We start from the raw sequence: 25,872 nt of genomic DNA on the forward strand, positions 1-25,872 counted from the left end.
GAGAGAGAGACAGACAGACAGAGAGAGATAGGGGCAGGCAGGAAGGAGTGATATTTTGCCAATGTTAGTTAGGGCATTCTTCCCCTGGAGATCCCAGTTTGTCACCTAGGCTTTTACAGTAACATCTCACCATAGCAGTTGTTGCACAGAGCTCATCTACTAGCTAATATACTAGTCCAATGTGAAGACCATAGAAACAAAATTACTAGAACGGGCATTCCCATTCAAGTCAATGTGCCATGATGGGTGGACTCGGGTCCAACAAGTAATCCTATTGCTATGGAGGAGACTGTGCTGCCTCTCCATGAGGACTGTTGTCACCTCTGGTCCCAGGAGATCCTGGTTTACCCTGTTTCACCCAGGTTAATGTAATATTAATCTCTCCTTCACACTACCTTACCTCTCTGCCATTCACTGGCTGTGACTGGCCCACTATACACTCACCTCACTGAGGTCAGATACAGCTCCAGTTTACAGATTCCTCTCTCTCTCTCTCTCTCTCTCTCTCTCTCTCTCTCTTGTGCACTTTCTCTCTGTGAATCTCTCTCTTTCTGTATCCCTCTCTTTCTGTATCTCTGTTTCGCTCTCTCTTTCTCTCTGCAGACTCTCCTTGCTCTAACAGCATTAAGTGGAACACAACACCATTGAACTCACAGGATATATTCCAGATATGAAACAATTCACTGGGAAGAATAGAAGAACACAACATAACCACGTGTTTCTAGTAATAGATTTAGAAAATGTAGTCCATTTCTATTTCCGCATGCAAAATGTATATTACACAAATGACAGACATAGATTACCCATATCAAGAAGCATTAAGAACAATGAATCCACTTTGTTTCATTTGAAATGTTTTCATTTATATCTCTGCAATTGCTATTGTTCCTTGATTTCCGCAGTCAATTTGCCCCTCTGTACTGCATATCCCAGAGTGCATTTCCCCTGCCTACGCTGTCATATGACAGTGCTGCAGGAGCAGGCGAAATGTCATGTGATGTTTAAGCCGTAGCTGTCTGGAAGCTGCTGCTAAATTGGAGCTGAATCTCAGAGCACACCACTAACTCTCCCTCTCTTTCCAGAGGAAGGTAATGTGTGGGAAATCATCCCTCTTTTTCATGCTGTTTTCTCTCGTTATCTGAATAATGCTGCAGTCAGAGACAAAGGGAGTGGAAGGAGAGAGAGAGGGGGGAATGAGGAGGAGGCAGGGACGAGGGGGAAGGGAGGAAGCCATTAAGGATGCTCTTCCGTTGCTGCATCCAGGAAGCAGAACCAGGAAGGATTGAGATTTATTGTAGTTTGTTAGTATGCTATGTGTCTAGCCTGTATGTGTATGTGTGTGTGTGTGTGTGTGTGTGTGTGTGTGTGTGTGTGTGTGTGTGTGTGTGTGTGTGTGTGTGTGTGTGTGTGTGTGTGTGTGTGTGTGTGTGTGTGTGTGTGTGTGTGTGTGTGTGTGTGTGTGTGTGTGTGTCTGTCAATATAACATCTGATGCTGGTTGCATGGATGGAGGGCGGGAGATGGCGTGATACATATAGGAATAGCAAAATAGATAGATTGTTGGATGTACAGTATATGCTGTTTATCACTCTATCTCTGTCTGTTGTTAAACCACCCTCAGCTCTCTGAATGAGAACACTCAGTCTGCATGCTGCCGGCTTCTGCTACAGGCAGGCAGCCAATCTGCAATGCTTGATTCTCTCTGTTTATCCATCTCTCAGCCAATTAATTTGCACATAGTTTCCGACTGCCCAATCTGCTCCTTCCCCTGCTACTCATGTGCTTTGAGATGTCATAGAAGTGGCAAGTCATACGTGGATGAGGTTTACAGGTTTTGTTACGTTTTTATCAAATTACTACACATAATAATACTCCATATTTACTCTGCCACATTACTACACATAATAATACTTTATATTTACTCTGCCACATTACTACACATAATAATACTTTATATTTACTCTGCCACATTACTACACATAATAATACTTTATATTTACTCTGCCACATTACTACACATAATAATACTCTATATTTACTCTGTCACATTACTACACATAATAATACTCCATATTTACTCTGCCACATTACTACACATAATAATGCTCCATATTTACTCTGCCACATTACTACACATAATAATACTCTATATTTACTCTGCCACATTACTACACATAATAATGCTCTATATTTACTCTGCCACATTACTACACATAATAATACTTTATATTTACTCTGCCACATTACTACACATAATAATACTTTATATTTACTCTGTCACATTACTACACATAATAATACTCCATATTTACTCTGCCACATTACTACACATAATAATGCTCCATATTTACTCTGCCACATTACTACACATAATAATACTCTATATTTACTCTGCCACATTACTACACATAATAATGCTCTATATTTACTCTGCCACATTACTACACATAATAATACTTTATATTTACTCTGCCACATTACTACACATAATAATACTTTATATTTACTCTGCCACATTACTACACATAATAATACTTTATATTTACTCTGTCACATTACTACACATAATAATGCTCCATATTTACTCTGCCACATTACTACACATAATAATGCTCCATATTTACTCTGCCACATTACTACACATAATAATGCTCTATATTTACTCTGTCACATTACTACACATAATGATGCTCCATATTTACTCTGCCACATTACTACACATAATAATGCTCTATATTTACTCTGCCACATTACTACACATAATAATACTTTATATTTACTCTGCCACATTACTACACATAATAATGCTCTATATTTACTCTGCCACATTACTACACATAATAATACTCTATATTTACTCTGTCACATTACTACACATAATAATACTCTATATTTACTCTGCCACATTACTACACATAATAATGCTCCATATTTACTCTGCCACATTACTACACATAATAATGCTCCATATTTACTCGGTCACATTACTACACATAATAATGCTCTATATTTACTCTGCCACATTACTACACATAATAATGCTCTATATTTACTCTGCCACATTACTACACATAATAATGCTCCATATTTACTCTGCCACATTACTACACATACTAATGCTCCATATTTACTCTTCCACATTACTACACATAATAATGCTCTATATTTACTCTGCCACATTACTACACATACTAATGCTCTATATTTACTCTGCCACATTACTACACATAATAATACTTTATATTTACTCTGCCACATTACTACACATAATAATGCTCTATATTTACTCTGCCACATTACTACACATAATAATGCTCTATATTTACTCTGCCACATTACTACACATAATAATACTTTATATTTACTCTGCCACATTACTACACATAATAATGCTCCATATTTACTCTGCCACATTACTACACATAATAATGCTCCATATTTACTCTGCCACATTACTACACATAATAATGCTCCATATTTACTCTGCCACATTACTACACATAATAATGCTCCATATTTACTCTGCCACATTACTACACATAATAATGCTCCATATTTACTCTGCCACATTACTACACATAATAATGCTCCATATTTACTCTGCCACATTACTATACATAACAATACTCAATATTTACTCTGACACATCACCACACATAATAATACTTTGTTTACTAAGCCACATTACTACACATAATAATACTCTATATTTACTCTACCAAATTACTTATTGAAAACAAAATAGAACAATATGTTTTTTTATCACTTTCTCTAAGTTTGAACCATTCTCTCTCTCTCTCTCTCTCTCTCTCTCTCTCTCTCTCCCTCTCTCTCTCTCGGTGCATCCTATAGATGACTCATCCCCACCTCTCTCTGTCTCAGTCCACCTCTGTAGTGCAGCACTCATTGTGGACTGTTCATGTAACTACCACTGGAAATGCATCCTTATCTTCTCACTTTTGTCAGGCATGTTAAAACTTCTTCGGGATAGGGGGCAGTATTTGGAAGTTTGGATGAATGAAGTGCCCAAAGTAAACTGCCTGCTACTCAGGCCCAGAAGCTTGGATATGCATATAATTGGTAGTATTGGATAGAAATGTTTCTAAAGTTTCCACAACTGTTATAATAATGTCTGTGAGTATAACAGAACTGATATGGCAAGCGAAAAACCTGAGGACAATCCATTCAGAATTTTTTTTCCAGCTCACCACTGATTACAATGGCTGGCAATGGGAATATAAAAGGAATACCTCCCATATTTCAGTTCCTAGGGCTTCCACTAGATGTCAACAGTCTTTAGAAAGAGTTTCAGGTTTGTTTTTTGAAAAATGAGCTAGAATTTGTAGTTTTTGTAAGTGGCTCCCATTTTGGCTGTAGTGTTTGTAACGCATTCCAGTGAATGCACGCACTTCGTTATTTATATCCGATAAAGATCTACGGTATTCTCCGTCTTAAATGTTATCTTTTATTTACATAATAGGGTACCTGAGGACTGATTAGAAATGCTGTTTGACTTGTTTGGAAGAAATATATTGGTAATTTACGGGATTCATTTGTATGCATTTTGAACGAAGGAAACCGGTGGGTTACTGAGTCAAGCATGCCAACAAAACTGACTTTTTTGGGATATAAAGAAGGACTTTATCAAACAAAAGGACAATTTTTTATGTAGCTGGGACCCTTGGGATTGCAACCAGATGAAGAACTTCAAAGGTAAGTGATTTATTTTATCGCTATTTCTGACTTCCGTGACGCTTCTGCTTGGTTGGAAAATGTATGTAAAGCTTTTGTATGCGGGGCGCTGTCCTCACATAATCACATGGTGTGCTTTCGCCGTAAAGCCTTTTTGAAATCTGACAAAGTGGCTGGATTAACAAGAAGTTAAACTTTTAAATGATGTATGACACTTGTGTTTTCATGAATGGTTAATATTACGATTTTTGTCAATTGAATTACAACACCGGATGTTGTCGATGTCAGGCGCTAACGGCACGCCTATCCCAAAGAGGTTTTCATTTAAATTCAGCAAGAAAAGAAACGTCCTCTCACTGTCAACTGCGTTTATTTTCTTGCAAACTTAACATGTGTAAATATTTGTATGAACATAACAAGATGCAGCAACTGAGACATAAACTGAACAAGTTCCACAAACATGTGACTAACAGAAATGGAGTAATGTGTCTCTGAACAAAGGAGGAGTCAAAATTAAAAGCAATAGTCAGTATCTGGTGTGGCCACCAGCTGCATTAAGTACTGCAGTGCATCTCCTCCTCATGGACTGCACCAGATTTGACAGTTCTTGCTGTGAGATGTTACCCCACTCTTCTACCAAGGCACCTGCAAGTTCCCAGACATTTCTTGGGGGAATGGCCCTAGCCCTCACCCTCCGATCCAACAGGTCCCAGACGTGCTCAATGGGATTGAGATCCGGGCTCTTCGCTGGCCATGGCAGAACACAGACATTCCTGTCTTGCAGGAAATCACGCACTGAACAAGCAGTATGGCTGGTGGCATTGTCATGCTGGAGGATCATGTCAGGATGAGTCTGCAGCAAGGGTACCACATGAGGGAGGAGGATGTCTTCCCTGTAACGCACAGCGTTGAGATTGCCTGCAATGACGACAAGCGCAGTCCGATGATGCTTTGACACACTGCCCCAGACGATGACGGACCCTCCAACTCCAAATTGATCCCGCTCCAGAGTACAGGCCTCGGTGTAACTCTCACTCCTTCGACGATAAATGCGAATCCGACCATCACCCCTAGTGAGACAAAACCGCGACTCGTCAGTGAAGAGCACTTTTTTCCAGTCCTGTCTGGTCCAGTGGCGGTGGGTTTGTGCCCATAGGCGACGTTGTTGCCAGTGATGTCTGGTGAGGACCTGCCTTACAACAGGCCTACAAGCCCTCAGTCCAGCCTATCTCAGCCTATTGCAGACAGTCTGAGCACTGATGGAGAGATTGTGCGTTCCTGGTGTAACTCGGGCAGTTGTTGTTGCCATTCTGTACCTGTCCCGCAGGTGTGATCACGTTCACACAGATGAGTAGGGACCCTGGGCATCTTTATTTTGGTCTTTTTCAAAGTCAGTAGAAAGGCCTTTTTAGTGTCCTAAGTTTTCATAACTGTGACCTTAATTGCCTACCATCTGTAAGCTGTTAGTGTCTTAACGACCTTTCCACAGATGCTTGTTCATTCATTGATGACGGTTCATTGAACAAGCACGGGACACAGTGTTTAAACACTTTACAATAAAGATCTGTGAAGTTATTTGGATTTTTATGAATTATCTTTGAAAATCAGGGGCTTGAAAAAAGGATGTTTCTTTTTTTGCTGAGTTTATAATCCCTATTGAGCACTCTGTAGTAATGGCTATTTACTTTTCTCAGAACTAAGCTAAATTATTTCAGCACACCAATGCATTTTTCTCCATGTGATCTAAGTATATGTCTATGTGCTCTTTGTTTTCATGTGTTGTTACAAAGGGAAAGAAAAAGTTAGGTTCAACATCAACGGTGGATGTCACCCATCATTATTGTGCAGACTGCAGGGTTGGAGTACAGCTGCAGGGGGTGTAGGAGCTGTCTGTGGTCCTGATATGGTTAGATTGGCAGTAACTTTGAAAGGTGCTTTCCATGGTTAGAGTCACTGTGCAGACTGTCAGTGGTCCTGGTGTAGTTAGAATGACTGTATAGACCCTGTCTGTGGTCCTGATGTCTCAATAGGTTGACTGGTGGTAACCTGTATAAATGCTGTCCATCACCTGGTGAGGTTAAATCACTGTACAGATGCTGCCCGTGGGCCTGATGTGGTCCTTTCTCTGGTGGTGCTGAATGGAAAGTGACAGTGTGCATGTTAGTTAGATGGCACATTGGCCACACCTTGTGCTCTGAACAACAATTGCCCCTTAAAAAACAACTTCTCATTTAGAAAATAGCCTGGCATCGACATGAGTCATAGACATTTATTCAACTGTCAAAATTGGCTACAAAGTGTAAATAGGATAATTTTGGTCAAAAAGTCAGTCTTGTCCAAAATAGAGTTTTGTGAGACTTGAGGTCGTGAACGGAATCACAATGTAAATAAAGTTTGGGTTTGTTTCAATCCTGCCCAAATGCCCACAACTGGCAGCACACAAGTAATCATCAATTCAGGATTCATCTGCAGGCGACCCAATCGTAATCCCTGTGGTAAATGTGGGTTGACATTGGATATACCTATGGGGCTAGTTAGGGACCATCAGAAAATTACAGAATGCATATGGGACAATAAGTTAATATTCCAAAATCTCAAAATTTCAATTATTTAAAAACCTAAAACCAATTAAAGTATATAAATTCACATACAAAAACTAAAGGGTGTGCAACATGAAAATATTGTCTCATTTACATTGTGTAATTATTTGACAGTCCCTAACTATCCCCAAAGATAGGCTATCCAAAGTCAAACCAACTCGATCGCACGCCAGCCGGCTGAAGCTAATTGGCTAAATAATTTGGCTAACGCTTCCCAACTGGAACACATGAGACACCCACATCAAACCACACCTTTGAATTCAGTCATGGCCGCTAGCATTTCTTAATCAACCAAATCTAAAACGAGGCCATATCAGGACCTTTAAATCTGACTCACCTCAAATCAAATGGAATCAGGACATAACCATCCATTGTTTGATGAATGTGACTGTTTGTGATGCTGATGCCAACTAATAATCATATCTCAAAGATCGGAGGAGGGAGGACATCTTGATGATGAACTCTTGAGGTTGTCATTCAGTTATTAATATGCCTGTATTATCAAATGATTCCTAGGTCAACTACTCTCATTAATTTTCCAGCATTATCATCAAGCACTGTCTGACGGCATCAATTGCTATTCCAAGGTCATTTTCTCCATTACACTGGTTAGAGTCACTGTGTGGTTAGAATGCCCAGGCAGGAAAGTCATCACAATAGTAGTGGAATTAAGGGAGGAAGTTTCAATATATATAAAAAAGGCATGTCATTAAAAACTATTTTTCTGCCAATCGAAAGATTATGTTGAGCCTGAGCTGGGGTGAGATGGTCAGATGGGATGGTAATTGCTATGATTGCATACTGTAAGTAAGTGACTGAATCCTGGGGGGTAATTGAGGCCCCATTGTGAAGGAAGGAGACAAATGGAGGAGTAGGCCATGGCTGTGGATTTACTAATTTGTGGATCAAGACGGACAAGGGTTTGTGGCCATCTCCAATTCCCAATAACAAGGCCAGTGGTCTGTGATGTGTGAGTAATGGCTGGACGGAGGGTTAGATATTATTTAAAATAATCCGTTCTCATGTGATCCCAGATATATTCCGATACAAGAGAAGCCGACTAAAGGGTTGAATGGACAATTAAAAGTCTGCTGGTATGCCAATGTTCTCTCAGATGACACAGAGACTGGGTCAGGCAAATCAAATGCCCAGTGTATGTGTCAAATGGGAGACAGACTATAACAAACCTCCATAAAAGCACCAATTTTGGTGTTCCAGCTTGGCTGCTTTCAACAATTTTTCTGTATTTTTTTAAAACCTGAGAATGAACTCTCATGGTGAAAACCAAGTAGTTATTTTGATGTGGCAAACTATCACGGGGAACACTTTAGGGCTTGGGCCACTTTTCATTTTATTATAACAAACATTCTAAACTTCATTGGTCTAGTTTTTGAGCCGTTTGGATTCTGCAGATTCCACCAGTGTAATATCAACATATCAACTGTAAATACATACACATAGTAAATGTACACCATATGTTATTTTATTGTCTATTCTAATAAAAACATCCCGTTACTTGATGTCGAAGGTTTTATCGTATTCTGCCCCTCTTCTGGCTACATACTTTGTCAATTGGAGGACCTTATTGATCATATCAGATTAGTTAAGTAATTGATTGTTACTGGTTATTAACCTCTCAGAACTCTGGGCCCGGCTAGCGCAGACGGAGGACAGACCCTAATTATTCACCAATGGCAGCCAGACGCTAATGAAATTAGTTCCTGGTTCTGCCTCACAACTCTGTTCGTTCCAGGAAATATTGGCAAGGGCAATGAGATGCCAGAGTTTACTATGCTGGAGAAGGAAAGAAAACATCCAGAAAAAAATTAGCAGGAGAAATTGATGATCTATTAATAAAGTGTGTGTTGGTGTGTAGACCTATGTGTGTACATGGGTCAGAAAATTAGACACACAATTAGTGTGGTTAAAATATGTTAAAAATAAACAAAAAACAGTTATGTTCCATCACACACCACATATCACAACACGGATATTGATTTAAATTAAAACAACCATCTATTTTGTTAGTCGAAATGTAACGTTTTTTTGTTTAGAGCATAATAATTCTCCATTTGTGGAAGCAACACCTTGCACATTTTTTGATGCCTGCTACCTTTGGGTATTTGTCATGATCATCATGACTCACAAACACACTGCAGATGGATAGTTACCACCATCTGCTATGAAGTGTCAGAGTCAAGATTCCAGAAAACTGTCACCCTGACCCAATGTATGCAATCACGTCCCTCGCCAGCTTGAGAATTATGATACATTATGTCACACTTACAGTATGGCACTATACACAGCTTGAGCCTCAGTTTGAAAGTCCACAAGTGCGCGTGCCCAGATGACTGAGGCGTTTTCTGTGTTGATGAATGTCATTGCTGCAGGGTTGTGATTATCTTGTCAGAACCAATAAGTCCCAGCCATGTCTATTGGGCTTTGTTTACACAGGTAGCCCAATTCTGATCTTGTTTTCACTAATTAGTATTTTAACCAATCCGATCAGCTCTGAAAACGATATGATGTGAAAATATCTGATTTTATTGGTCAAAAGACCAGTTAGTGGGAAAAAGATCAGATTTGGGCTGCCTGTGTATACACAGCCTTATAGTTGCCAATTTTGTTGTATTTTTCTGAAATGTCCTTTTATCTCTTGATGGTTGGCTATAGTCCTAATGATTCTGCTTCATGTACTGTGATACATCTTCTCACATATTATTCATTGTTCAATAGTATTTCAAATGTTTTTGCCATAGACATTAAGCATGTGCAGCCATGTGCGTGCATGTGTGTTCCCCTCTTCTCTTTCTGGGGGTTGTGTAGCCATGGTGATGCTGTGAGGGATCCAGGAAACAGACAGCCGCAGGGTGAAGCATATGTGGCAGGCAGAGAGAGAGGCACCAGAAGGCCACAGTGTGGATGTCCAGTTGGCCATCTGCTCCCCTCCCCAGCAAGGGTCAGGAAGCCCCACGACCACAGAGGAAGAGGCTGCCTCTCCTAATGCCAAGCCCAGAACAGCCACCCTCCCCTGGGAAGAAGACTCCCACAGGTCTCCCAGACACAAAGCCAGGGATGAGCCATGTAGGCTGCAGCACTGACAGTGGGACTCAGTCACGCAGGCCTCCCATAGACAGCCATTGATGCATGGCAATGATGGCATCCCTTCATGCAGGGTGTTTGTTTCTCTGCAGTAGGGTAGGAGGGTAAGGAAGGGGGAGCCACAGTCGTGTTTGGTTCATCTGCCAAATACCATTACTCTTCCTCATGGCAGGCCAAGTCGACAAGCTGCTCCACCACGGACAAATCTGGGACCACGAAACGGCACGACTGGCTTTATCCAGAGGACGTTTTAGGACACATATTAGTATTCAGGTGCTAATGTTTTATCAGAGACATGAGAATTAAAGTGTATGAAAAGCAATTCCTAGAAAATGATTTTAGAGCAGATCTGAATATTTTATTTTTGTTTTTTGGCAAGGGAATTATTTGGACTTTCGGTCAGTTTGCAGTAGGCTGATCTCACTTTGTCTGTCTGTCTGTCTGTCTGTCTGTCTCTCTCTCTTTCGCTCTCTCTCACACATACACACACACACACACACACACACACACACTGTGGGTGCAGCTGGTCTAATGAAATATGCCAGCACACCCTTCCATTTGTCACTGAGCCGTGGGCTTGTGTGAGCACTCGGGGCATCGGTGTGTGTGTATATGTGTCTGTGTGTTGTGTGTGTGTGTAGAGTGGTGGCCAGCTTGGGGGTCAGAGTCTTGGTCTGCCTCTCTGTTGACTTGGACGTCTGCTCGCCTCCTTTCCATCGCCCCGGGAGATTAGGTTTCACCAGCTGGATGTGTACTGTTAGCCCCAGAACACACTCCTCAGTTTGCTAGACAAAAACTTGCCTCTCAGAAATGAAATACTTGTGGTTTAGATGCTTTAACTTTTATTCTTAATCTTTTTAAATTGGTGTTCTAAAATGTCATCATGTGACTCTGACATATCGGTGTTGAATTCTGGGGGTTTCTGTATGACAGGGACACTGTGATACCATGATGTGTAAAGTGGGAAGGTTGTGCTTTTCGCCTTCTTTTCTTTTTTCCTGAATACTTAGTTTAAAAAGAGGTCAGATAAAGTATTTTCTCTGTAGTCCTTTATGAGCGCAGATTAACGAGAGGGGGTTTGTAGAATAATTAACCATTTCCCTTCAGGACCATCACATTCTCACCACTCCACATTCATAAGCATGTGAGAGAGCCTGTCACACACGCACGCACGCGCACACACACACACACACACACACACACACACACACACACACACACACACACACACACACACACACACACAGACACACAGACACACAGACACACAGACACACACACAGAGACTATTTGTCTTCTCCTCATCCTCATTGACAATCCAATCAAACAAGTGCAGAGAGGACCACCTCTTAAGTCCTCTCAAACAAATGAAACTGTCATGGTCCTTTACCCCCTCTGTTCTCTATTGGCTGTGAAGGTCGCCCTTCATTCATGAATTTACGTTATTTGACAACTTATTGTAAATCATAACTAGACGATGAACATATGTCTGTGCCCAGTGGGATGTTTGTAATTGTGATCTCCTTTAGAAGTCTTCCTCAGTCATGGACGTGACTTTGTTCCATGTTGTTTTCTTTCTTTCTCTACTGTTTTAATTGTTGCTCTCTAACCCCCCCCCCAAAAAAAAAAACAAGTTTTCACCTGCAATGTCCATGTTGGACAATACAACAACAAATTGCAATTGATTGATCAATCAATCATTTGTCTGTGCAGTGCAATAAATCATGTGATCCTGACCTGTATACCTACTCATATAAACAGATTGAAGATTCAAAGATTCTCTTTAAAGTGCTCTCATAATCATTGCATGCTATTTGCCCACTCTATCACAACATAACTACACTGTAATGTATGCGTGAGTAGAAGATTCTCTAACAAATTATTTTAGCAGGAAATAAAACCACTCTCAAATTAGCACTTTGTTGAATACATTTAGGGAACAAAGGCTGAAAAACAGCAATTGTTTTCTTTAGGATGACAGACACTGTAGTTAAAAGTAAGTAGCTTTGCAGTGCTGCTTAAATCATTGGTACGGCCTCCTTCACACTGTCTTGTTGTAATCTCTCAGCTTTCCTTTCCAGTGGTAAATTAAATGATGCTGCTTCAGTCAGTGCATTGCCATAGACACCTCACCCAGCCCAACTTTACTTAAATAAAGGTGTCTTCTACAACGTATTAAGGCTGCTGCCAGAACCACTGTCTCTATGATTTCCATGACCAATTAAGCAGTTTGGCCAATTAGGGAGGGGAGAGAGCTGTCGTGTGACTGGGTACTGATAACCCTTTTCTCCCCTGTGGGTGCCTGGCGCGATCCGCCCAGCTAGCAGAGCAGACTAGATGGCCAACTCATCACTGTGGAAACTCATAACACCTCAGTGGTTATAGTAACGGGAGACTTATTTCAGACGCTGTAATACAGGTGGTTTGTTGAAATCCCACTCGCAGTAAACCTTGCCTGAGAACTGATGACTTGCGTTCGCTCCAAAGCCAATGTCTAGTTTTTAGCACAGTGACCTAACACATTCACGTGTCGAGCAGAAGACTCAGGTTCAAAATCCGGTTGGTTACACTTGTGTAATGGAATATTTAAGGGGTATTGTCTGTCTCTAGTTGAAAGCTGACTAGGCTAAAGCAGCTAAAGAACCAGTTGGATGATCTTGAGAGATAGATGGGAGAGGTTGAATGGAGCTGAAGGGACTAATAGCAAGGTAAAACAATACAGTAGAACATACATACGGGGTCTGTAAAATGTATATATGTTCAGAACTTTCGTGAAATAGCACAGTTACAAATAAAAATCAAACTGGATGGACATCAAAAATAGAGGAAGGACTAAAAACAAACAAAAAATAACTATTGTAAAATAGACTGTGTATGTAAAATGTGTATAAGATGTATAAATTGAAGGTAAAAGCCGAAATGCTCTCTAGCAAACTTCAGACGGGACTGCACATGTACTGGCTTAAGCAGGGGGACACGTCTGGCACTGCAGGATTTGAGTCCCTGGCGGCGTAGTGTGTTACTGAATGTAGGCTTTGTTACTTTGGTCCCAGCTCTCTGCAGGTCATTCTCTAGGTCCCCCCGTGTGGTTCTGGGATTTTTGCTCACCGTTCTTGTGATCATTTTGACCCCACGGGGTGAGATCTTGCGTGGAGCCCTAGATCGAGGGAGATTATCAGTGGTCTTGTATGTCTTCCATTTCCTAATATTTGCTCCCACAGTTGATTTCTTCAAACCAAGCTGCTTACCTATTGCAGATTCAGTCTTCCCAGCCTGGTGCAGGTCTACAATTTTGTTTCTGGTGTCCTTTGACAGCTCTTTGGTCTTGGCCATAGTGGAGTTTGGAGTGTGACTGTTTGAGGTTGTGGACAGGTGTCTTTTATACTGATAACAAGTTCAAACAGGTGCCATTAATACAGGTAATGAGTGGAGGACAGAAGAGCCTCTTAAAGAAGAAGTTACAGGTCTGTGAGAGCCAGAAATCTTGCTTGTTTGTAGGTGACCAAATACTTATTTTCCACCATAGTTTGCAAATAAATTCATTAAAAATCCTACAATGTGATTTTCTGGATTTTTTTTTTCTCATTTTGTCTGTCATAGTTGAAGTGTACCTATGATGTAAATTACAGGCCTCTCTCATATTTTTAAGTGGGAGAACTTGCACAATTGGTGGCTGATTAAATACTTGTTTCCCCCACTGTATATTTGTATATGTATACATGCATGTATGTATATGGGTATATATATTTACCCAAAAAATATATGGGGGATTGGAAATCATGCAGACAATTACATTGATGGAACCAATATTCTTACCGCAATATTTAGCTGATCCACCCTTTAAAAAAAAAAACAGTAGGAATGGAGGCACTGCGTTACATCCAGGGAGTGTTGATCCTCCTCCAGGCTGTGTGAACGGGGCTTTAGTGCACTTTGATGGATTTAACCCTTCCTCCTAACCCTCTCCTCTTGAGAGACACGGCTGAGCCCATTGGTGAAGCTCTATGTTTGGTATTTGATATACACATGCTGGTAGACACAGACAGAGATCAACCTGCCTGTGAGTGTGATGCGTGTGAAGCCTAGATCACTCCTCGGTCTCTGTGCTGTGTGTGTGTCTTGGCCAGCTTGTCTGCTTGTGTTCGGTTCCCCAGGGCCAGCACTGTGACAGAGAACAAACAGAGATAACACTACCTTTGTGGGCTCCAGCTCCACACAAAGACAGCTCCCCCTCCTTTAGTCCTTTATTTCATCCCCTCATCCACCGATCTGGAGATCAGAATGGGGTGATGATAGGGGTTCGACCGCGGGGGTGAACACCTGAGAGGGAGGGAGGGAGATAGTGTCAGGTTCACTGTTTGTTTGTTGCTACTTTGTTATCATTAACCAGCTTGTTTTAGGACGGGGTGTGTGTGTGTGTTTCATTTTGCTAGACTGCATGTCAGACTTGCAAACATATTTCCGAACATAAGCAAGCATTTAAAGTTAAATGGGTTCTCACACACAAAATGCATATCAGCCAATTAAAATGTACTTACATGTGACCAAACGCTAAATTGTAGCTCGTCCCATCAGATAACATGGTACAAGTTAGCCTTTGGCTAACTTCAACAGGAGGCACCGATTATATCCTGGCACAAGTCAATCAGCCAATTAAAATCGTTGAAGTAGTTGGACGCTTTCCAACATTTGTTCATGGATGGGCAGCATGCCCAACAGCATGTTCTGATCATCAAAGGAACTATCATGTGTATTTCACTGACTGGTCAAATTGCTCTCTGTGTAAATTGCCTATTCCATGTAATTGTCGCAGACTGTGGCGAGGGTTCGAATCTCACCCCCCCCCCACCGCCTTTTGAAATGAGAATTTACATGTAGTGTGCAGTGCTCAACTTGGACTTAAATAGGTACCCGTACTTATGTTGGGTGCCGGTAGGGTTTATATTTAGGTATAGGAACTGTACAATACTTTTGAGCTAATATTTTACAAGGGGTGCACGGTTAAAGTGCACTATCAATTGCGAGTCAACCGCTTTAGCAGTGTGTGCCATGAGAAGCGATGAGGACAACGATAGCCTACATACAGTTGAAGTCAGAAGTTTACAAACACCTTAGCCAAATACCTTTAAACTCAGTTTTTCACAATTCCTGACATTTAATCCAAATAAAAATTCCCTGTCTTAGGTCAGTTATGATCACCACTTTATTTTCATGTGAAATGTCAGGATAATAGTAGAGATAATGATTAATTTAAATTAAGCTTTTATTTATTTTATCACATTCCCAGTGGGTCAGAAGTTACCATACACTCAATTAGTATTTGGTAGCATTGCCTTTAAATTGTATAACTTGGGTCAAATGTTTTGGGTAGCCTTCCACAAGCTTCCCACAGTAAGTTGGGTGAATTTTGGCCCATTCCTCCTGACAGAGCTGATGTAACTGAGTTTGTTGTCCTCCTTGCTGGCACACACGTTTTCAGTTCTGCCCACAACATTTTGAGGTATTGGCTTTGTGATGGCCACTACCTTGACTTTGTTGTCCTTAAGCCCTTTTGCCACAACTTTGGAAGTATGCTTGGGGTCATTGTTCATTTGGAAGACCCATTTGCGACCAAGCTTTAACTTCCTGACTGATGTCTTGAGATGTTGCTTCAATATATCCACAGAATTTCCCTTCCTGATGAAGCCATCTATTTTGTGAAGTGCACCAGTCCCTCCTGCAGCAAAGCACCCCCACAACATGATGCAACCACCCCTGTGCTTCACGGTTGGGATGATGTTCTTTGGCTTGCAAGCCTACCCCTTTTTCCTCCAAACATAACGATGGATATTCTGGCCCAACAGTTCTATTTTTGTTTCATCAGACCAGAGGATATTTCTCCAAAAAGTATGATCTTTGTCCCCATGTGCAGTTGCAAACCGTAGTCTGGCTTTTTTATGGTGGTTTTGGAGCAGTGGCTTCTTCCTTGCTGAGCGGCCTTTCAGGTTATGTCAATATAGGACTCGTTTTACTGTGGATGTAGATACTTTTGTACCTGTTTCCTCCAGCATCTTCACAAGGTCCTTTGCTGTTGGTCTGGGATTTGTAGATTTGTAGTTTTCGCATCAAAGTTTGTTCATCTCTAGGAGACAGAACGCGTCTCATTCCTGAGCAGTATGACGGCTGCGTGGCCCCATGTTGTTTATACTGGCGTACTATTGTTTGTACAGATGAACGTGGTACCTTCAGGCATTTGAAAATTGCTCCCAAGGATGAACCAGACTTGGCTGATTTCTTTTGATTTTCCCATGATGTCAAGCAAAGAGGCACTGAGTTTGACTCATTGACTCAAATGATGCTTCTAAAGCCATGACATAATTTTCTGTAATTTTCCAAGCTGTTTAAAGGCACAGTCAACTTAGTTTATGAAATTTTCCGACCCACTGGAATTGTGATACAATGAATTATAAGTTAAATAAACTGTCTGTAAACAATTGTTAGAAATATGGCTTGTGTCATGCACAAAGTAGATGTCCTAACCGACCAAAACTATAGTTTGTTAACATGAAATTTGTGGAGTGGTTGAAAAACGAGTTTTAATGACTCTATCCTAAGTGTATGTAAACTTCCGACTTCAACTGTAGCTGCTTTTTGACAAATCTATAAGGCTCTTCAGGTTTCTTTTTTACAATGTATGATAAACTTACATGTTTTAAGGACCTCATTTATATTTATCACATAATAGTACATGGATGTGTGTGAAACTGATGAGGACGCGGGGAAGCTCTGAGGTACCGGAAAACACATGAGAAAACATTCACCTTGATAATAATAAAACATTGTTTGCATATCATTTCATTTGCATAGTGGCATGGAGCAGTAGAGCAGAAGTGTTAGAGAAGTTGCACACATGGGGAACATTTTTAGTGGTCTTGGGTCTAGGAAAATGTTTGCCTTTTATAAACACATTTCATACAAATCTACATTTCATTTTTTTTATTTTTTTTATTTCACCTTTATTTAACCAGGTAGGCAAGTTGAGAACAAGTTCTCATTTACAATTGCGAACTGGCCACGATAAAGCAAAGCAGTTCGACACATACAACGACACAGAGTTACACATGGAGTAAAACAAACATACAGTCAATAATACAGTAGAAACAAGTCTATATACGATGTGAGCAAATGAGGTGAGATAAGGGAGGTAAAGGCAAAAAAGGCCATGGTGGCAAAGTAAATACAATATAGCAAGTAAAACACTGGAATGGTAGATTTGCAGTGGAAGAATGAGCAAAGTAGAAATAAAAATAATGGGGTGCAAAGGAGCGAAATAAATAAATAAAATAAATACAGTAGGGAAAGAGGTAATTGTTTGGGCTAAATTATAGGTGGGCTATGTACAGGTGCAGTAATCTGTGAGCTGCTCTGACAGTTGGTGCTTAAAGCTAGTGAGGGAGATAAGTGTTTCCAGTTTCAGAGATTTTTGTAGTTCATTCCAGTCATTGGCAGCAGAGAACTGGAAGGAGAGGCGGCCAAAGAAAGAATTGGTTTTGGGGGTGACCAGAGAGATATACCTGCTGGAGCGCGTGCTACAGGTCGGTGATGCAATGGTGACCAGCGAGCTGAGCTAAGGGGGGACTTTACCTAGCAGGGTCTTGTAGATGACATGGAGCCAGTGGGTTTGGCGACGAGTATGAAGCGAGGGCCAGCCAACAAGAGCGTACAGGTCGCAATGGTGGGTAGTATATGGGGCTTTGGTAACAAAACGGATTGCACTGTGATACACTGCATCCAATTTGTTGAGTAGGGTATTGGAGGCTATTTTGTGACATCGCCGAAGTCGAGGATTGGTAGGATGGTCAGTTTTACAAGGGTATGTTTGGCAGCATGAGTGAAGGATGCTTTGTTGCGAAATAGGAAGCCAATTCTAGATTTAACTTTGGATTGGAGATGTTTGACGTGGGTCTGGAAGGAATAACTGAAGACTTTGGCATAATCTTGTCACGTTCTAACCTTAGTTCCTTTTTATGTCTTTATTTTAGTTGGTCAGGGCGTGAGTTGGGGTGGGCATTCTATGTTGTTTTTCTATGTTTTGTTCTGTTGTTATATTTCTATGTGTTTGGCCCAGTATGGTTCTCAATCAGAGGCAGGTATCAGTCGTTGTCTCTGATTGGGAGCCATATTTAATTAGCCTGTTTTCTATTGTGTTTTGTGGGTGGTTGTATCCTGTGTTAGTGTTTTCACCATACGGGACTGTTTCGGTTGTTTGTTTGTACTTTTGTTATTTTGTTCAGTGTTCTGTTGATTTGATGAAATATATCATTATGGACACTTACCACGCTGCACATTGGTCTGATCCTTGCTACCTCTCCTCTGAAGAAGAGGAATTCCGTTACAGAACCACCCACCACTCAAGGACCAAGCAGCGTGGTAACGGGCAGCAGCAGCGATCTCAGGACTCCTGGACATGGGGGGAGATTCTGGACGGCAAGGGACCCTGGGCACAGGCTGGAGAATATCGCCGCCCCAAGGCTGAGCTGGAGGCAGCGAAATCCGAGAGGCGGTGGTATGAGGAGGCAGCACGGCAGCGCGGTTGGAAGCCTGAGAGACAGCCCCAAAAATGTATTGGGGGTGGCACATGGGGAGTGTGGCGAAGTCAGGTAGGAGACCTGCGCCAACTCCCCGTGCTTACTGTGGAGAGAGAGGGACCCGGCAGGCACAGTGTTATGCCGTGAGGCGCACGGTGTCCCCGGTGCGCATGCATAGCCCGGTGCGGTACATAGCAGCGCCTCGTATCGGCCGGGCTAGAGTGGGCATCGAGCCAGGTGCCATGAAGCCGGCTCAGCGCATCTGGTCTCCAGTGTGTCTTCTCGGGCCGGGGTACATGGCACCAGCCCTCCGCATGGTGTCCCCAGTTCGCCAACACAGCCCAGTGCGGGCTATTCCACATCGCCGCACTGGCCTGGTTACGGGGAGCATTCAGCCAGGTAGGGTTGGGCGGGCTCGGTGGTCGAGACCGCCAGTGCGCTTTCACGGTCCGGTCTATCCGGTGCCACCTCCACGCACCAGCCCTCCAGTGGCAGCCCCCCACACCAGGCTGTCTTTCCGTCTCCTCCCTACAGGTGATCCCAGTCAGGAGCTGCCAGAACCGCCCGCCAGTCCGGATCTGCCAGAGTCTCCCTCCAGTCCGGATCTGCCAGAGTCTCCCTCCAGTCCGGATCTGCCAGAGTCTCCCTCCAGTCCGGATCTGCCAGAGTCTCCCTCCAGTCCGGATCTGCCAGAGTCTCCCTCCAGTCCGGATCTGCCAGAGTCTCCCTCCAGTCCGGATCTGCCAGAGTCTCCCTCCAGTCCGGATCTGCCAGAGTCTCCCTCCAGTCCGGATCTGCCAGTGACCCCCGTCAGTCCAAAGGCGCCACTCACTCTAGACTCGACCATCAGTCCAGTGGCGTCCTCTAGTCCGGGGTCAGTGGTGAGGTTTCCCGCTCCAGATACATTACTTAAGTGGGCCGAGTTAGAAGTGGAGCGGCGTCCCTCACCAGAACCGCCACCGCAGAGATATGCCCACCCAGACCCTCCCATTTAGGCTTAGGTGTGCGGCCGGGAGTCCGCACCTTTGGGGGGGGGGGGGGGGGGGTACTGTTATGCCCTGACCTTATATGTTTTGTCCTGTCTAGGGCTTTTTGTATGTTTATGGGGTTGTGACCATTCTAGGGGTTTTGTATGTCTATGGTTGCCTAGATTGGTACTCAATTAGAGGCAGCTGGTTATTGTTGTCTCTGATTGGGAACCATATTTAGGCAGCCATATTCCTTGAGTATTTCGTGGGTGATTATCTGTCTATGGATGTTGCATGTTTGCACTCTGTGTTGATAGCGGTCACGTTCGTGGTTTTATTTAGTTTGTTTAGTGTATGTCGTATTATTTTGTCTTACATTAAAATAATGTATTCACATCACGCTGCGCTTTGGTCCTCCGATCCTTACTACTCCTCCTCGTCAGAGGAGGAAGAAGAGCGTGACAAATCTTTTTGAATGCTGCTTTCAAAACAACTGGGAACTTGGAATTTGGAACTGGAAATGTCCTACTTACAACTTCAGTGCATTCAAGACAACTGGGAACTTGGGAAAAAACTAGTCCCGACTGGGCAAGTTCATTTTGAATGGTCTTCCAACTCGGAATTCCAAGGCTGAGACTCAGGCGCCTTTATAACCTGAAAATCACTGACGTAATGATTAGACCTTGTTTTTTCCCTGAGTTTCCAGTTGTCTTGAAAGCACTATAACACTGCACACATTATAAAAATGACAGGCTACTTTGACACTGACAAATGTAGAATTAACAAAGAGGCAACTCAAATTAACTTTTTGATAGCTTTTATTTGATAATAAAAGCTATCAAAAATGAAATAGTCCAAACCCGATAGGTGTCGGATCCTGTTTCGGTAGGATCCAGCTCAAATTAAGCACTGTATGGCCCCCATATATCTAAGCTTTGTGTTTTAATAAGGAGTCACATAATGGGATCATATTTTTGATTGTCTCGTCATCATTCAAGAGACTGTTTATAAGACTGTTAAATAACGTGTGTGTGTGTGTGTGTGTGTGTTGCTGTGATAACAGCTGCTGGTGATCGGTGGGGGGGAGGGAGATTATTTGGGGAATAGAATGGGGTGATTTATCTCAATAATGAGTATTTTTTATGTGACAGGGCAATTTCACTGTCCATAGATGCTTTTCTTTTTTCCTCTTTCTTTTGTTGTTAGAGACTCAGTTTATTGGCCTTAGGTCTTTTTTTATGGAGTGGACAGAAAGAGAAAGAGAGAGATGAAAGTGAGGGCTTTAGCAAGACACATGAGCAATCCTACTGTTTGGCTGCTTCAGCTGAAGGTGAGGATAAGGAAGATGCGGGTATAGAAGCGCAACACTTTAATTTCTCAGCCCTGACTGTCCTCATTGATGTCTGAAAACACAACACCATAGACACAAGGACCTGACTGTCCTCATTGATGTCTGAAAACACAACACCATAGACCGAAGGACCTGACTGTCCTCATTGATGTCTGAAAACACAACACCATAGACCGAAGGACCTGATTGTCCTCATTGATGTCTGAAAACACAACACCATAGACACAAGGACCTGACTGTCCTCATTGATGTCTGAAAACACAACACCATAGACCGAAGGACCTGACTGTCCTCATTGATGTCTGAGAACACAACAGCATAGACCGAAGGACCTCACTGTCCTCATTGATGTCTGAGAACACAACAACATAGACCAAAGGACCTGACTGTCCTCATTGATGTCTGAGAACACAACAACATAGACCAAAGGACCTGACTGTCCTCATTGATGTCTGAGAACACAACAACATAGACCAAAGGACCTGACTGTCCTCATTGATGTCTGAGAACACATCACCATAGACACAAGGACCTGACTGTCCTCATTGATGTATGAGAACACATCACCATAGACACAAGGACCTGACTGTCCTCATTGATGTCTGAGAACACATCACCATAGACCGAAGGACCTGACTGTCCTCATTGATGTCTGAGAACACAACAACATAGACCGAAGGACCTGACTGTCCTCATTGATGTCTGATAATACACCAACATAGACCAAAGGACCTGACTGTCCTCATTGATGTCTGAGAACACAACAACATAGACCGAAGGACCTGACTGTCCTCATTGATGTCTGAGAACACATCACCATAGACACAAGGACCTGACTGTCCTCATTGATGTCTGAAAACACAACACCATAGACCGAAGGACCTGACTGTCCTCATTGATGTCTGAGAACACATCACCATAGACACAAGGACCTGACTGTCCTCATTGATGTCTGAAAACACAACACCATAGACCGAAGGACCTGACTGTCCTCATTGATGTCTGAGAACACATCACCATAGACCGAAGGACCTGACTGTCCTCATTGATGTCTGAGAACACAACAACATAGACCAAAGGACCTGACTGTCCTCATTGATGTCTGAGAACACAACAACATAGACAGAAGGACCTGACTGTCGTCATTGATGTCTGAAAACACAACACCATAGACCGAAGGACCTGACTGTCCTCATTGATGTCTGAGAACACATCACCATAGACACAAGGACCTGACTGTCCTCATTGATGTCTGAGAACACAACAACATAGACCGAAGGACCTGACTGTCCTCATTGATGTCTGAAAACACAACACCATAGACACAAGGACCTGACTGTCCTCATTGATGTCTGAAAACACAACACCATAGACACAAGGACCTGACTGTCCTCATTGATGTCTGAGAACACAACAAAGACCAAAGGACCTGACTGTCCTCATTGATGTCTGAGAACACAACAACATAGACCGAAGGACCTGACTGTCCTCATAGATGTCTGAGAATACAACAACATAGACACAAGGACCTGACTGTCCTCATTGATGTCTGAGAACACATCACCATAGACACAAGGACCTGACTGTCCTCATTGATGTCTGAGAGCACATCACCATAGACACAAGGACCTGACTGTCCTCATTGATGTCTGAGAACACATCACCATAGACCGAAGGACCTGACTGTCCTCATTGATGTCTGAGAACACAACAACATAGACACAAGGACCTTGGAGACCATCTGCTTTGTGCTGTTTGTATGTTGTTTACAGATAGTTGTTATTATTGGGTCATCAAGGCAACATTTGATCTTAGCTTACACACACACACACACACACACACACACACAAACACACACACACACACACACACACACACACACACACACACACACACACACACACACATAAATTAATGTAGTAATCTGTTTCTGAAGACACGTATGAGTGCTAGTTTAGCAGCTCAGTGTGAGTGTGACCTTGTTGAATGATGGCCAGCGAATTGTAAGGTAATATTATCAGATTAGCAATAGCTTTAATTAGGTTAGCGCTAACGGCAAAGCTGCAGGCCGCCAAATGGTAGCTGACCTTTTAGCCATGTCGATTTCAAATAGTGTTCAGTAAAATGTACTTATTGATTATTGTAATTTTCCTTCTTTTGAGGGTCAAGCATGTGCCAGACCTTTAATGATTTTTTCTGATGATGATGATGATGATGATGATGATGCCTGTGTGGAGTGAATATTGACCATGTTCACTGACTACACCATATCCTCAGTCTAGAGCTGTGTCCATCTTGACCTGAAGCCATCCTCAGACCCAGAGATTCAGGCCAGGACAAGAGTCATTATGACACATTATGGAACTGAGCAACATTCCAGAAGACATTTCTGGGTTAGAACACCTATCCAATTGTATCAGAATCATATTTCCAGACCCTTTATGACTTAATAAGCCCGAATCAGCGGAAGTAAAGTAGAGAAGACCCATCCATCACAATGTGAATCAGAATGTCTGAGATGACATCACTAGTTTACAGTCCAGACATCTCTTTGTCTGAGCTGGCTGGGACTGGGGCTGATGAAGGGCAAAATCGCCTGCTGGGACAAGGACAGATAATAGTAGTTAGTATAAAGACAGCTAATATTCAGTGACCAGAGTCATTGGGGACAGTGGACAGTCTGCAGTGCTGATCCTATTATGTCAAGCTCAATGACAGATCGTTGTTGAACTATTTATCTTCTTGTTTGTCTCTTGTCGGTTTGAGTGTGTGTGTGAAATATATATATAAACTTAGCATACAAAGAAACGTCCTTTCACTATCAACTCTGTTTATTTTCAGCAAACTTTACATGTGTAAATATTTGTATGAACATAACAAGATTCAACAACTGAGACATAAACTGAACAAGTTCCACACATATATATATATATATATATATATGTGTATGTATGTATGTATGTATGTGTAATGCTCCGGGTGTCGTGGGTGTGGAGTCAAATGCAGGAGACAGAGAGTTCAATGCTGCGCGTCTTTTAATCGCACCAACGCACCACAGGGTGCTCACAAAAACGTTACGTTCCCAAAACACAGGGAATCAAAATGTACAATGGGAAACAATCCCGACCGGGCACTAACACGTGCCTATACCACAGAGCCGAAGGTTACATAGAAAATAATCCCGCACAACAACCAGGCGGGCCGGCTGTCTAATAAAGACAAACTAATTAAACATCCACAGGTGCTACCACTCAACATACAAGGAGGGGGAGGAAAAACAATCAGTGGCAGCTAATAGGCCGGTGACGACGACCGCCGAGCGCCACCCGCCCGGGAAAGGGAAACACCCTCGGTCGGACTTGTGACAGTATGTATGTATGTATGTATGTATGTATGTACGTATGTACATATACAGTGGGGCAAAAAAGTATTTAGTCAGCCACCAATTGTGCAAGTTCTCCCACTTAAAAAGATGAGAGAGGCCTGTAATTACAGTACACTTCAACTATGACAGACAAAATGAGAAAAAAAATCCAGAAAATCACATTGTAGGATTTTTAATGAATTTATTTGCAAACTATGGTGGAAAATAAGTATTATTATATGTATATATATATATATATGTGTATACAGCTGAAGTCGGAAATTTACATACACTTAGGTTGGAGTCATTAAAACTCGTTTTTCAACCACTCCACAGATTTCTTGTTAACAAACTATAGTTTTTGCAAGTCGGTTAGGACAACTACTTTGTGAATGACACAAGTAATTTTTCCAACAATTGTTTACAGACAGATTCTTTCACTTATAATTCACTGTATCACAATTCCAGTGGGTCTGAAGATTACATACACTAAGTTGACTGTGCCTTTAAACAGCTTGGAAAATTACAGAAAATTATGTCATGGCTTTAGAAGCTTCTGATAGTCTAATTGACATCATTTGAGTCAATTGGAGGTGTACCTGTGGACGTATTTCAAGGCCTACCTTCAAACTCAGTGCCTCTTTGCTTGACATCATGGGAAAATCTAAAGAAATCAGCCAAGATCTCACGAAAAAAATGATAGGCCTCCACAAGTCTGGTTCATCCTTGGGAGCAATTTCCAAATGCCTGAAGGTACCACGTTCATCTATACATACAATAGTACACAAGTATAAACACCATTGGACCACGCAGCCATCATACCGCTCAGGAAGGAGACGTGTTCTGTCTCCTAGAGATGAACATACTTTGGTGCTAAAAGTGCAAATCAATCCCAGAACAACAGCAAAGGACCTTGTGAAGTTGCTGGAGGAAACAGGTACAAAAGTATCTATATCCACAGTAAAACCTGAAAGGCGTCTCAGCAAGGAAGAAGCCAGTGCTCCAAAACCGCCATAAAAAAGCCAGACTACGGTTTGCAAAGATCGTACTTTTTGGAGAAATGTCCTCTGTTCTGATGAAACAAAAATAGAACTGTTTGGCCGTAATGAGAATCGTTATGTTTGGAGGAAAAATGGGTAGGCTTGCAAGCCGAAGAACACCATCCCAACCGTGATGCATGGGGTGGCAGCATCATGTTGTGGGAGTGCTTTGCTGCAGGAGGGACTGGTG

The 25,872-nt window shown here is 42.2% G+C and overlaps 1 protein-coding gene across 2 annotated transcripts in view; it reads left to right on the forward strand.

Moving 5' to 3' along the window:
- Positions 1-1,016: 1,016 nt before the first annotated feature.
- The window catches only part of LOC139380137 (t-SNARE domain-containing protein 1-like), a 123,882-nt gene continuing 99,026 nt past the window's right edge, over positions 1,017-25,872 (forward strand). For both annotated transcript variants that reach the window (XM_071122583.1, XM_071122590.1), the window contains exon 1: positions 1,017-1,088. The gene's annotated coding sequence lies outside the window, so the exon portion shown is untranslated. The remainder of the gene's footprint in view (positions 1,089-25,872) is intronic.

The sequence above is a fragment of the Oncorhynchus clarkii genome, chromosome 2, assembly GCF_045791955.1.
Source record: "Oncorhynchus clarkii lewisi isolate Uvic-CL-2024 chromosome 2, UVic_Ocla_1.0, whole genome shotgun sequence".
In the NCBI taxonomy this organism is placed as follows: domain Eukaryota; kingdom Metazoa; phylum Chordata; class Actinopteri; order Salmoniformes; family Salmonidae; genus Oncorhynchus; species Oncorhynchus clarkii.